Below are 12,828 nucleotides of genomic sequence, written 5' to 3'. Positions count from 1 at the left end.
CTATGTGTAGTGTGTGTGTTGTAGGAGAGTGTGTGTTGTGTGCGGTGTGTGTGCGTGTTTTAGGAGAGTGTGTGTTGTAGGAGAGTATGTGTAGTGTGTGTGTTGTAGGAGTGTGTTGTAGGAGAGTGTGTGTTGTGTGTTGTAGGAGTGTATGTGTAGTGTGTGTGTTGTAGGAGAGTGTGTGTTGTAGGAGAGTATGTGTAGTGTGTGTGTGGTAGGAGAGTATGTGTTGTAGAAGAGTATGTGTAGTGTGTGTGTTGTAGGAGAGTGTGTATTGTAGGAGAGTATGTGTAGTGTGTGTGTTGTAGAAGAGTATGTGTAGTGTGTGTGTTGTAGGAGAGTGTGTGTTGTAGAAGAGTATGTATAGTGTGTGTGTTGTAAGAGAGTGTGTGTTGTAGGAGAGTATGTGTAGTGTGTGTGTTGTAGGAGAGTGTGTGGTGTGTGTGTGTTATAGGAGAGTGTGTGTTGTCAGAGAGTATGTGTAGTGTGTGTGTTGTAGGAGAGTGTGTGTTGTGTGTGGTGTGTGTGCGTGTTTTAGGAGAGTGTGTGTTGTAGGAGAGTATGTGTAGTGTGTGTGTTGCAGGAGTGTGTTGTAGGAGAGTGTGTGTTGTGTGTTGTAGGAGTGTATGTGTAGTGTGTGTGTTGTAGGAGAGTGTGTGTTGTAGGAGAGTATGTGTAGTGTGTGTGTGGTAGGAGAGTATGTGTTGTAGAAGAGTATGTGTAGTGTGTGTGTGGTAGGAGAGTATGTGTTGTAGAAGAGTATGTGTAGTGTGTGTGTTGTAGGAGAGTGTGTATTGTAGGAGAGTATGTGTAGTGTGTGTGTGGTAGGAGAGTGTGTGTTGTAGAAGAGTATGTGTAGTGTGTGTGTTGTAGGAGAGTGTGTGTTGTAGAAGAGTATGTGTAGTGTGTGTGTTGTAAGAGAGTGTGTGTTGTAGGAGAGTGTGTGTAGTGTGTGTATGTTATAGGAGAGTGTGTGTGGTGAGTGTGTTACATGTGAATGTGTGTAGTGTGTTGTATGAGAGTGTGGTGTGTGTTATTACCTGTTAAAACATTTTCAAGTGTGACTACAGTCAATCAGGAATGAAGTACACACACTTTTAAGTCAATTTGTCAAAAATGGCTGCTATCTTGTATATTACTTCAGAAATTTTCAGAACATGCATAAAAATAGGTTTACGAAGGTATGGTATTATGGCACTGGGTCTTGGAGAAAAAAAGTTGCATTGGGACCAACTGACAGCTCGTTAAATCGGTCCCTTTGTCTGAATGGTTAAAGAAAAATTTGGGTTTAGTATCCCTGTAACAACTGTGCAAACTTTGGCTACTGTAGCAACTACAGTACATACTAACAACTGCAATAGAATCTAGTTGCAACACTGTCATGAAAGTCCAATGCTGTTGTTATAGACATATTGTAATCTTTAAACATTTGTAATAAATGATTTACTATTAACCATTTGTTTAAGTCTGTAATAATGAAGTATAGTAATTTGCCAAGTGCAGATACGAATGCCGTAATAAAACTATGTTATGTGCAAGTGAGGTATGGGGTCAAAAGCATAAAAAATGACTTACATTTGACCTAAATATTTATAATTTGACATATTGTGGGCTGCAAGTTACCTACATAGCATATTAATGATAAAAGTACAGCTGCAAAAAACTCTGTATACAGCATCTACAACTAACTGTAAGCATATGTGTGTTCATTTGATGCATCCATAACACTATATATAGCACAAATTATAAAGAAAATAATTACTATAAAATGTTATTGTAACAACTGCATGCAGCAAAACAGCTGATCTGCTGAGATATATAGAGCTGTATTTTGTCACCAGTCCATTGTCATGTTTTGCAAACAGGAACACAAATGATGTGCCTTATGGTTAACCCCACCTTTGACCTAAACGGTAGCTTTAAAGGTAAAATAAAGTTATTTTCTACATAAATGCAGCCACCAATCAGCAAGCACTACCCAGGGTGCTGAAACAAAAATGGGCCGGCTCCTCAGCTTATATTCCTGCTTTTTCAAATAAAGATACCAAGAGAATGAAGAAAAATTGATAATAGGAGTAAGTTGCTTAAAATTGCATGCTCTATCTGAATCACAAAAGAAAACATTTGGGTTTCATATCCCTGTTTATTGTGCCACTTTATTTGTCTTGTGTAACAGTTAACCAGAGCTCTGAAGTCATTGCTAACCTGACGCACGTTAAATTTGAAGAAGCTCAACATATGATTCTTGTCATTGGCTCATCTGATGTGTTCAGCTAGCTCCCAGTAGTGCATTGCTGCTCCTTTATCAAAGGATACCAAGAGAATGAAGTAAATTTGATAATAGAAGTAAATCAGAAAGTTGTTTATAATTATATGTTCTGTCTGAATCATGAAAAAAGTTTGGGGTTTCATTGTAGAGAAAAAAAAAAATCAAATTCTTAATCTGATATTCACATTATGGGGCATATTTATCAATGTGTGAGCGGACATGATACGAAGTAGCGCATCATATCCCCTGCACATCGATAAATGCCGACAGCATACACTGTCGGCATTTATCATTGCACCAGCAGTTCTTGTGAACTGCTGGTGCAATGCCGCCCCCTGCAGATTCACAGCCAAACGGCCGCTAGCAGGGGGTGTCAATCAACCCAATCGTATTCAATCGGGTTGCTTTCTGTCCGCGGCCTCAGAGCAGGCGGACAAGTTATGGAGCAGCAGTCTTTAGACCGCTGCTTCATAATTTTTGTTTCCGGTGAGCCTGAAGGCTCACCGGAAACAAGCAGCATCAAGCTCTGTACGGAGCTTGATAAATATGCCCCTATGGGCTAGATTACGAGTGAAGCGCAAATGTTTACGCCCGAGCGATAAGGGGTATATTGTGAAGGTTTGCGCTCATCAGGTTTACAGCTCGTATTACAAGTTGAAAGTAAACGCGATAGTGTGAGCGATTTCAGAGCTCTGGTTAACTGTTTTGCAAAACATAAAAGTTGTACAGTACACATGAAAAATAGATATAGCATAGTTACACTCATAATAACACCATCTAATGCAAATTATTCATAAAAAATATTGCACACAAAAGTTATAAAGGCTCAAAGATATGAGATCTCGGGGGAAAAAAAGGCAGGCAAAGAGCTTTAACATAGACATAATACATATACACTTTTAAAAATATGTTTATATATATGTGTATATATGTATTTACAGACATATAAACACATAAATACATATGTACACATATATAGACATATATATAAGTATATATATGTATATATATGTATACACATATATAATGAATTTTTCACATATATGTGTGTGTATATGTCCTAATACACTTATTATAGCGCCCCCTATTTAGAGCTAGTTTATATTTGTTTCTTCAACAATCATATGTATAAGTGCATTGGAGCCCTTTGCCGTTACGTAGATGAAAACATGTAAAAACAAATTTATGCAATATTCATATTTAATAAAGGTTTTAACTATGTATTTACTGTAAATATTTCACATTCCAATGTTCTGCACATAGCAGAGTATGTTCTATGTATTTCTAAATAGATATTCCTATATATATATCTGTATATATCTATACCTATATATAATCATGCAAATATATATAGATATAGATATACAGTATATTGTACCAAAAAAAACATCAGATATATGTAGAAATATGTATTTATGAATAAATAGAACATCTGAATGTCAAATAATCATATTTTCTTGTAGGGTTAGCGCAAATGAGAATATGCAATCATGTTTGTGTGAGAGCGGGTGTTCCCCCCCCCCCTTTTTTTTCTCCATTGTCTTCTACGGGGGAATACATGAACGCACACGCGATATTCTAACTTTTCATTTTTGCGCTTGTCGGGTTACTGCTAGAGCAAAAACATTTTACTTTCAACAGTAGCGGACCTATGCAACAGAGGGCCCTGGTGCAAAAATGTTTTTGGGCCCCCCAAAGCTTACATAGTAATAAGCAATAGTGATATGCATGCTGATCTGTTTATGATTTTAAGGATAGATATAGCTAGACAGACCTGCAAACTGCACTAATAAAAGGTTCCTCTGCATTAGGAGTGTACACATTTTTATATATACTAGATGCTATGGAACCCCTCCATCAATTGGGCCCTGGTGTAGCTGCGCCTGCTGCACCAATGGTAGTTCCGCCCCTGACTTTCAACTTGTAATATGAGCGCCACCCGAGAGCGCAAAAATCTTACTTCTAGCGCAATTAACGCTCAAGCGGGAGCATTTATTTGTGCTCCACTCGTAACCTGGCCCTATATAAATGAACAATTTGGAAAAGCATTACAATTTAACCCTTGTTGAGATTAATATTATCACACTAAAGAAGATTTGCTGTTATGAAACATTTAGGGCTAGATTACAATTAGAGTGCAATCAGTGTTGCAGGGTGTGCTATTCCTTGTGCAACCTTGTGAAAAGAATTGTGCATACAAGTGGATGGTTACAACCAGAGCATTTTAACATAGTGAAAAAATGTTTTTAGTGCGCCCTATACTTTTAATGGATAGCGCCGGGTGTGCTATAAGATCTCAATCCAAAATACCACTGTAGAATTTAGAACGTTTTGAGAACTGAAATAAACCATTATTGCTTGCTAGTTTACATAACAAAACACATGAAAGCCCTGTGGATATATGGAATTAAAGGGCCACTGAAGCCAAAATTAAAGTTTCATGATTCAGATAAAGCACACAATTTAAAAAAAACGTTTCAATATATTTCCATTATCAAAATGTGCACAATATTTTTACGTGCACACTTTCGGAGGCTCCAGCTCATACTGAGCATGTGCAAAAGTGCACAGAATATACGTATATGCATTTTGTGACTGGCTGATGGCTGTCACATGGTATGGGAGAGGGAAAATTGCCTTAACTTTTAAATTTGCCAGAAAATATTCTACTGCTTATTATAAATTCATAAAAAGTGCTGTTGCATTGTCTTATTATTCTGTATTTGTCAGGTATGCAATTTTACTGTATTTAGTGGTATTTTAAGTTATATTTAGCCTTAAAGAGACAGTACAGGTAGCCCTCAGTTTACGCCGAGGTTAGGTTCCAGAAGGAATGGTTGTAAATCAAAACCGTTGTAAATTGAAACCCAGTTTATAATGCAAGTCAATGGGAAGTGAGGGAGTTGGGTTCCAGGTCCCTCTCAAAATTGTCGTAAGTAACACCAAATACATTATTTTTAAATAATAATTTAATTTGAATTTAATAATAATTTAAATTTAATAATAAATAAATTAAATTTAATAATTTAAATAGCAGTCACATGACTGGGAAAAAAAGGTTGTTATTATGAAACGGTGTAAATTGAACCGTTGTAAAACGAGGGTCACCTGTATACTGTAAAATTGTATTTCCCTTGATGTATTTCCAATGACTTCTTATACCAGCTGCAGAGTGTATGAGAAATTGGTTTATTTGTGTATATGAAATAGCTGGTTTTGTGCTTTTAAACAACAACCTATTAAGGGCTAGATCACAAGTGGAGCGGTATTTTGCATTTTCGCTATAGCTAAAACTCCACTAGAATTAAGTTGTTTGCACTGGTATTACAAGTTAAAGATAAACTTTTTTTGCTCTAGCGGTAACCCGACTAGCGCAAAAATCCAAACTTAGAATATTGTGTGCGCGTTCATGTATTCTCCTATATAATTCAATGGATAAGAAAAAGTTAAAAAAAAAAAAACACCCAACTCTCGCAACACCATCACATATTCTTATTAGCGCTAACCTGACATGAAAATATGATATTTCCTATTTCATATTAATTTCATAACAGAATGTAATATTTATTCATAAATAAATATTTCTACATATATCTGTTGTGTTTTTTTTTTTAAACAAATATCTATTTATACCTATATAGATGAATATATATAGGTATAGACATATACAGATATATATATATAGGAATATCTATTTAGAAATACTTAAAACATTATGCTATGTAAAGAACATTGGAATGTGAAATATTTACAGTAAATACATAGTTAAAATTTTTTAATATCAATATTGCATAAATATGATTTTACATGTTTTCATCTACTTAATGGCAAAAGGCTCTAATGCATTAATATATATATATATATATATATATATATATATACAGTATATATATATATACATGTCTATATACTGTATATTTATGTGTTTATATCTGTATATATGTCTGTAAATTCATATATACACATATAAATACATTAATAAATATGTACACACACACACACATATATATATATATATATATATATATACACACACACACGTACATTTACAACATTAGATATGTATGTATCTCGTTGTTAAAGCCCTTTGGCGGCTTTTATTCCTAACACTCAGATCTCATATCTTTGAGCCCTTATAACCTCTGTGTGCAATTTTTTTTAAAATAATTTTTATTAGACAGTGTTCTCATCATTGTAATTGTACTTTATAATGTATTTTTTATGTTTTGTGACACTTTTTTATTTTTGCCAAACAACCACAGCTCTGAAATCAAGGTAATGATTCTAGAGTAAATCACAAGTACTATCAGCGCAATTTAAATGGAACGCAAACGATCGTGAAAACCCTCATAAAATTGTTTGCGCGCCATTGTAATCCAGCCCTAAATTGGGTTGAGCCTGCAGGTAAAACCAGATATCTTTATTTTATCACACACTTGCTTCCTTATCTTATATCTGTAACCCAAAGCTCAATACTGAGGGTCTGATATTCAAAACCTCGCAAGCATGTAGAGAAATTATGCTTTGGGATTTTATACTTTGTATTATAATATTGGAGTCTCTGTTTCACATAAAGAACACTACATAGCAATATAAACATGTCTCAAGATAAAATTTGTGTTTCTAAAAATTATTTTTAAGAGCCTCCCATACCAACAAAACTTTTTAGAATATCTCGCCTGAGTGGCAAGGTTTTGAATATCAGGTTTTGTATATATGTTTATATCTGTATATATGTCTGTAAATACATATATACACATATAAATATATTAATACATATATACACATATAAATACACTAATACATATATACACATATAAATATATTAATACATATATACACATATAAATACATTAATACATATATACACATATAAATACATTAATACATATAAACACATATAAATATATTAATACATATATACACATATAAATACATTAATACATATATACACATATAAATACACTAACACATATATACACATATAAATACATTAATACATATATACACATATAAATACACTAATACATATATACACATATAAATACATTAATACACATGTACACATATATAGACATATACTGTATATCTATCTATCTATCTATCTATCTATCTATCTATTTATCTATCTATCTATCTATCTATCTATATATCTATATCTATATATATCTATATATATATATATATATATATATATATAAATATATATTTTATTAGACAGTGTTATTATCAGTGTAACTGTACTTTATAATGTATTTTTGATGTGTTTTGTGATGGTAATGATTCTAACATAAATCGCAAGTAATATCATCAAACTTAAATGGAACACAAACGATCGCGAAAACCCTCGTGAAATCGTTTGCGTGCCACTTGTTTTCTAGCCCTAAATTGGGTTGAGTTTGCAGGTAAAATCAGATGTCTTTATTTTATCACTTTGTGTACACACACTTGCTTTCTTATCTTATATCTGTAACCCAAAGCTCAAAACTGAGTGCCTGATATTCAAAACCTCATTGGCATGTAGAGAAATCACGCAAAATCTTTGGGATTGTATTATAATGTAGGAGTCTCTGTTTCACATAAAGAACACTAAATAGCAACATAAATATGTCTCAAGCTAAAATTTGTGTTTCTAAAAATTTTTAAGAGCTTCGCCGTACCAACAAAACTTTTTAGAATATCTTGCCTGAGTGGTGAGGTTTTAAATATCAGGATCTTAAAGGGAACAATTGAAAAGTAACATCTTATTACTACATTTTTCTACACCCACTGGGAGTGTAATTTCTTCTGATGGCTGTCAAAAGCCTGTACTTCAGTATAGAAACTTTCAGTATAGGTAGGTAATGGATACCACAGGCTAAATTAGCTATTTCAATTGTGAAATAAAGTAAAAGGAGCTATTTGTAAACAATTTAATACACTCCAGCAGGTAAAATGGATCATTGGGAGCAATTTAAAAGGGAGAAATGTTTTGGGTAAACTGTCCCTTTAATACTTATGAAACAAAGTATTATTAAAGAAAAAAAGGTTTTGTGCAAAAATAAAGAGATATGGTATATGACAAGGGGCAAGACTGGGAAGGGTCAAAAGTGTATGTCTATATATTTATGTGCAATTCTTTTATGCATAAGATTAATTAAAATAGTATAGCTTTATCGGTTTAGTGTTTGAGCAATATCCAACATGCATTTTACTGCACTCCCATAAAAGTCTGTTATGTGAGGAAGTTACCACACCTGCGCTATATGACATGCAGCTGTTAGCACACCATAGACTATTAAAAAATAACTTATAATATATAGAAGTGCTATTGATTGTGCTTGAGCAAAGTTTTATGATTCAGACAGCAATTGCAATTTTAAACAACTTTCCAATTTATTTCTATTATCTAATTTGTTTCATTATCTTAGTATCCTTTGCAGGAGCTGCTAAGACTGCAAATATATGCCTCATATTATTGCCTCACCCATATGCATAGCTGTTTCTCTAACAAAGGATACCAAGAGAATGAAGCAAATTACATAATAGAAGTAAATTGGAACGTTGTTTAAAATTGTTTTCTGCATTTGAACCATGAAAGAAAAATTTTAAGTTTCATATCCATTTAATGCACAATGTTGCTAATATTCTTATGCTCCACTAGCTAATCTAGCCCTTAATTTAATTGGTTTTAATTGTCTAATTACTAGCACAAGGATTCAGGCACATTATTCCGCAAAATGGTAAAACACACTGTATCCCACTATAACTGAGTATACAAAAATGGGGTTGTGTTACTTTGTGGAAATATAATAATAATAATGTATAATAAAGTACTGAAATTAGCAAATAATAATAAAAACAAATTCTGTAAAAATACCACTTCTTAATATTAATTGTCAAAAACAGAATCTAAATCTACCAATAAAAATATAAATTGCACTATGGATCACTAAGCTGAGGGTGTGCTAGGCAAATGGTATGCAAGTATTGATGTTTGTCATGTAGTTCTGTGTTATACTATTATTAATAATGGTTTCATACCTCCTAACATTTGTCGGAGGGCAAGGTCAAGCGTGGATAGTGGGTGGGATTAAGGGTGTGTCTGGGTGGTCAATGGGTGTGTCTGGGTGGTTTGTGGGCATATCTGGGTGGTATAAAGGTTTGTCTAAGGGAAAGTCATTAAATAGGGACATATGACTGTCTTAGATGGACAGAAGGACAAAGCTCAGAAATAAGGACTGTCTTTCTCAAATAGGGACAGTTGGGAAGTCTGTGGATTACTTCAGGTCTTAAAAACAAGTGCTCAATGTTATAGCAATATTTTGGAGTGCAGTTAACTAAATACCAGAGCAAAGATTTTGACTTTACTGTCCATTTAAGGGGTTAACATCCGTATTTCCATCAACTCATTCAGCAGCGCTTTAACGCTCATGTTAACAATAACTTTTTCCATTTTCCACATGGAGAGGAGCATTTATCAGGGGTTGTAAAAACAAATCATGTGCCTTCCTAGAAATCAGAGTGCCATATTTATTCCTAGAGACGCACGACCCAGACTGTTGGTGACCTGGAAGCACAGAATTTGCTACTCCAAAAATCTGGGTGACCTAAGGACAGGTTTTATGTGCCTGAATGTAAATAAACTCATGCTAATGTTTGTTTCCTAAATAGTTTACCCTCATTGAGATAATCTGTTGAGGTTATCCCTTAAGGGGACAGTCTACAATATATTTTTTATTGTTTTAAAAGATAGGTAATCCCTTTATTACCCATTCCCCAGTTTTGCATAACCTACACCGTTTTTACCTCTGTGATTACCTTGTATCTAAGCATATTCTGACTGCCCCCTGATCACATGACTTTTTATTTATCTATTGACTTGCATTTAGTACTGTCTTGTGCTAAATCTTAAATAACTCCTCGGTTGTGAACACAATTTTATCTATATGGTCCACATGAACTAGCAGTCTCCTGTTGGGAAAAGCAAATAAAAAAGAATGTGATAAGAGGCTGTCTGTAGTGGCTTAGAAACAGGCATAAATTTAGTGGTTTAAATGTTATAAAGTATATTAAGCTATCAATGTTGGTTGTGCAAAACTGGGGAATGGGTAGTAAAGGCATTATCTATCTTTTTAAATCATAACAATTTTAGCATAGACTGTCCCTTAAAGGGACAGTATACACCAATTTTCATATAACTGGATGTAATAAATACTACTATAAAGAAGAGTTTGCACAGATACTGATCTAAAAATTCAGTATAAAACCTTTAAAAAACTTACTTAGAAGCTTCATGCTTAGCTCTGTTGATTAGATTATCAGGAACACCCAGTGAAAGGGTCTAATAGCAGACAATCCTCCTTCCCTGCATGTGAAAAGACAGATTATACAAACAGAAGCCAGCAGTAGACTGGAAAAGTGTTTCTACTTCTGACACTGAGGGGCTTGGTTAGGAGTCTGAAAATCAGCACAATGTTATTAAAAATAAGCAAAACTACACATTGTTACAAAAACACTCCCAGATGGGCTATATAAATGGATCATTGACAAAACATTTTTGCAAAGAAAATTTTGGTTTATAATGACCCTTTAAGGAGTTTCAATTCCACTCATTACACTGTCTATAATGCAACACAAAGACATTGGGATACTTGGTTGCAGAGCTAATGAAATAATGAGATAATGAAAGTAGTTCTTGAAGAGATGTAAACTATCTACTGAACTGATTAAAGGGCCTCTCCAAACCACCACCGCAGGTCTCAACTACCCAGATCCACATACAGTGATTACTTACAATATTTGTAGCATTTGGTACATCTAGATGTTAGAAAACAGATCTTGGGCTAGATTACAAGTGAGACGCAAACGGTTTTGTGCTAGCTCAATCACGTTTTCCTGAGCCATTTTTATTCCGCTGATATTACATGTGCAGCGAAATCGCTTCAATCCTTTCCGCAATATAGGAGCTGTGGTTAACTGGTTTCCGAAACAAAAAAGTTGCACAAAACACAACAAAAATACATTACAAAATACCCTTACACTCATAAATAAACTTTGAACCACTAAACCACCACCCCCACATTGCAAAGTATATAAATAAACTGTTAACCCCTAAACCGCCATCCCCCACAGCGCAAAGATATAAATTAACATCTTAACCCCCTACCTAACACTGCCTAACTTAACCCAAATTAAAATACCCCTAAATTTAAAAAAAAAAAGATCCTAACTACCTTAAAAAAAAACTTACCTGTAAAATGAATCTTACCTTTAAAAATAAAAACCTAACATTACACAAAAAAGCTATCATTTAAAAAAATTAAAAAAAATAACATTACACAAAAAAAAGCTATCATTTAAAAAAAAAAAAAAAATAACATTACACAAAAAAAGCTATAATTAAAAAAAAAAAAAAAAAAAAAATAACATTACAAAAAATAAAAATGACTAACATTACAGAAAATCAAGTTACCAAAAATAAAAAAAGGTAATCCTATTCTGATACCCCTTAAAAAACAACAACCCCAAAATAAAAAACCCTATTCTAAAAATAAACTACCAATAGCCCTGTCAGAGTTTTTCCCTGTTTTGTTTGCCATGTGCTGCTGGCAGCCATTTTACTCACCTCTCTTCCTGACTATGGTACATTGTGGGGGATGCTGCTCATTTCCTGCACTTTCTTTTATGGCCAGACTGGTGTGCATCATCCGTGTGAGACAGGATGCAGTCTCAGAATTGTGATGTCATCACTTATTATTTAAAGGGCCTCTGTTCAGTATGCTTTGCCTTTGCGTTGTCTCAGACCTGTTTGTGAGAGTTCCTGTGTATTACCTGGCTGTCTGACATCCTTCCTGGTTCCTGATCCCTGGCTTGTTCCTGACTCTGCTATTTTCCTTGTTCCTGATTCCAGCTCGTCTGACTATTCACTTTGGCTCGTCTGACTACCAGCTCTGGTTTTGACTCCTGGCTTGTTATTTGACTTGTGGACTTTTTATTATTTTTTGCTATTAATAAAGGTGTGATTATTTTTGCACCTTATTTTTTATTCCTGGCACCCTGACAAGCCCTTAAAAGGGCCTTTTGTAGGGCATTGCCCTAAAGCGTTCTGCACTTTTGATGAAAAACCCCCACTAACCCCTCTAACATTTACAACCCCCCAAAATAAAAAAACAGAATTTATGCTTACCTGATAAATTTCTTTCTCTTACGGTGTGTCCGGTCCATGGCTTCATCCTTACTTGTGGGACATTCTCAATCCCTACAGGAAGTGGCAAAGAGAGCACACAGCAGAGCCGTCCATATAGCTCCTCTCAGGCTCCGCCCCCCCAGTCATTCGACCAACAGTTAGGAGAAAAAGGAGAACCATAGGGTGCAGTGGTGACTGTAGTTTACAAAAATAAATTTAAACCTGACTAAATTGCCAGGGTGGGCCGTGGACCGGACACACCGTAAGAGAAAGAAATTTATCAGGTAAGCATAAATTCTGTTTTCTCTTACATTGGTGTGTCCGGTCCATGGCTTCATCCTTACTTGTGGGAACCAATACCAAAGCTTAAGGACACGGATGAAGGGAGGGA

This window comes from Bombina bombina, chromosome 1 (assembly GCF_027579735.1).
Source record: "Bombina bombina isolate aBomBom1 chromosome 1, aBomBom1.pri, whole genome shotgun sequence".
Taxonomy (NCBI): Eukaryota; Metazoa; Chordata; class Amphibia; order Anura; family Bombinatoridae; genus Bombina; species Bombina bombina.
The sequence above is the reverse complement of the archived record's forward strand: the minus strand, read 5'-3'. Positions refer to the sequence as shown.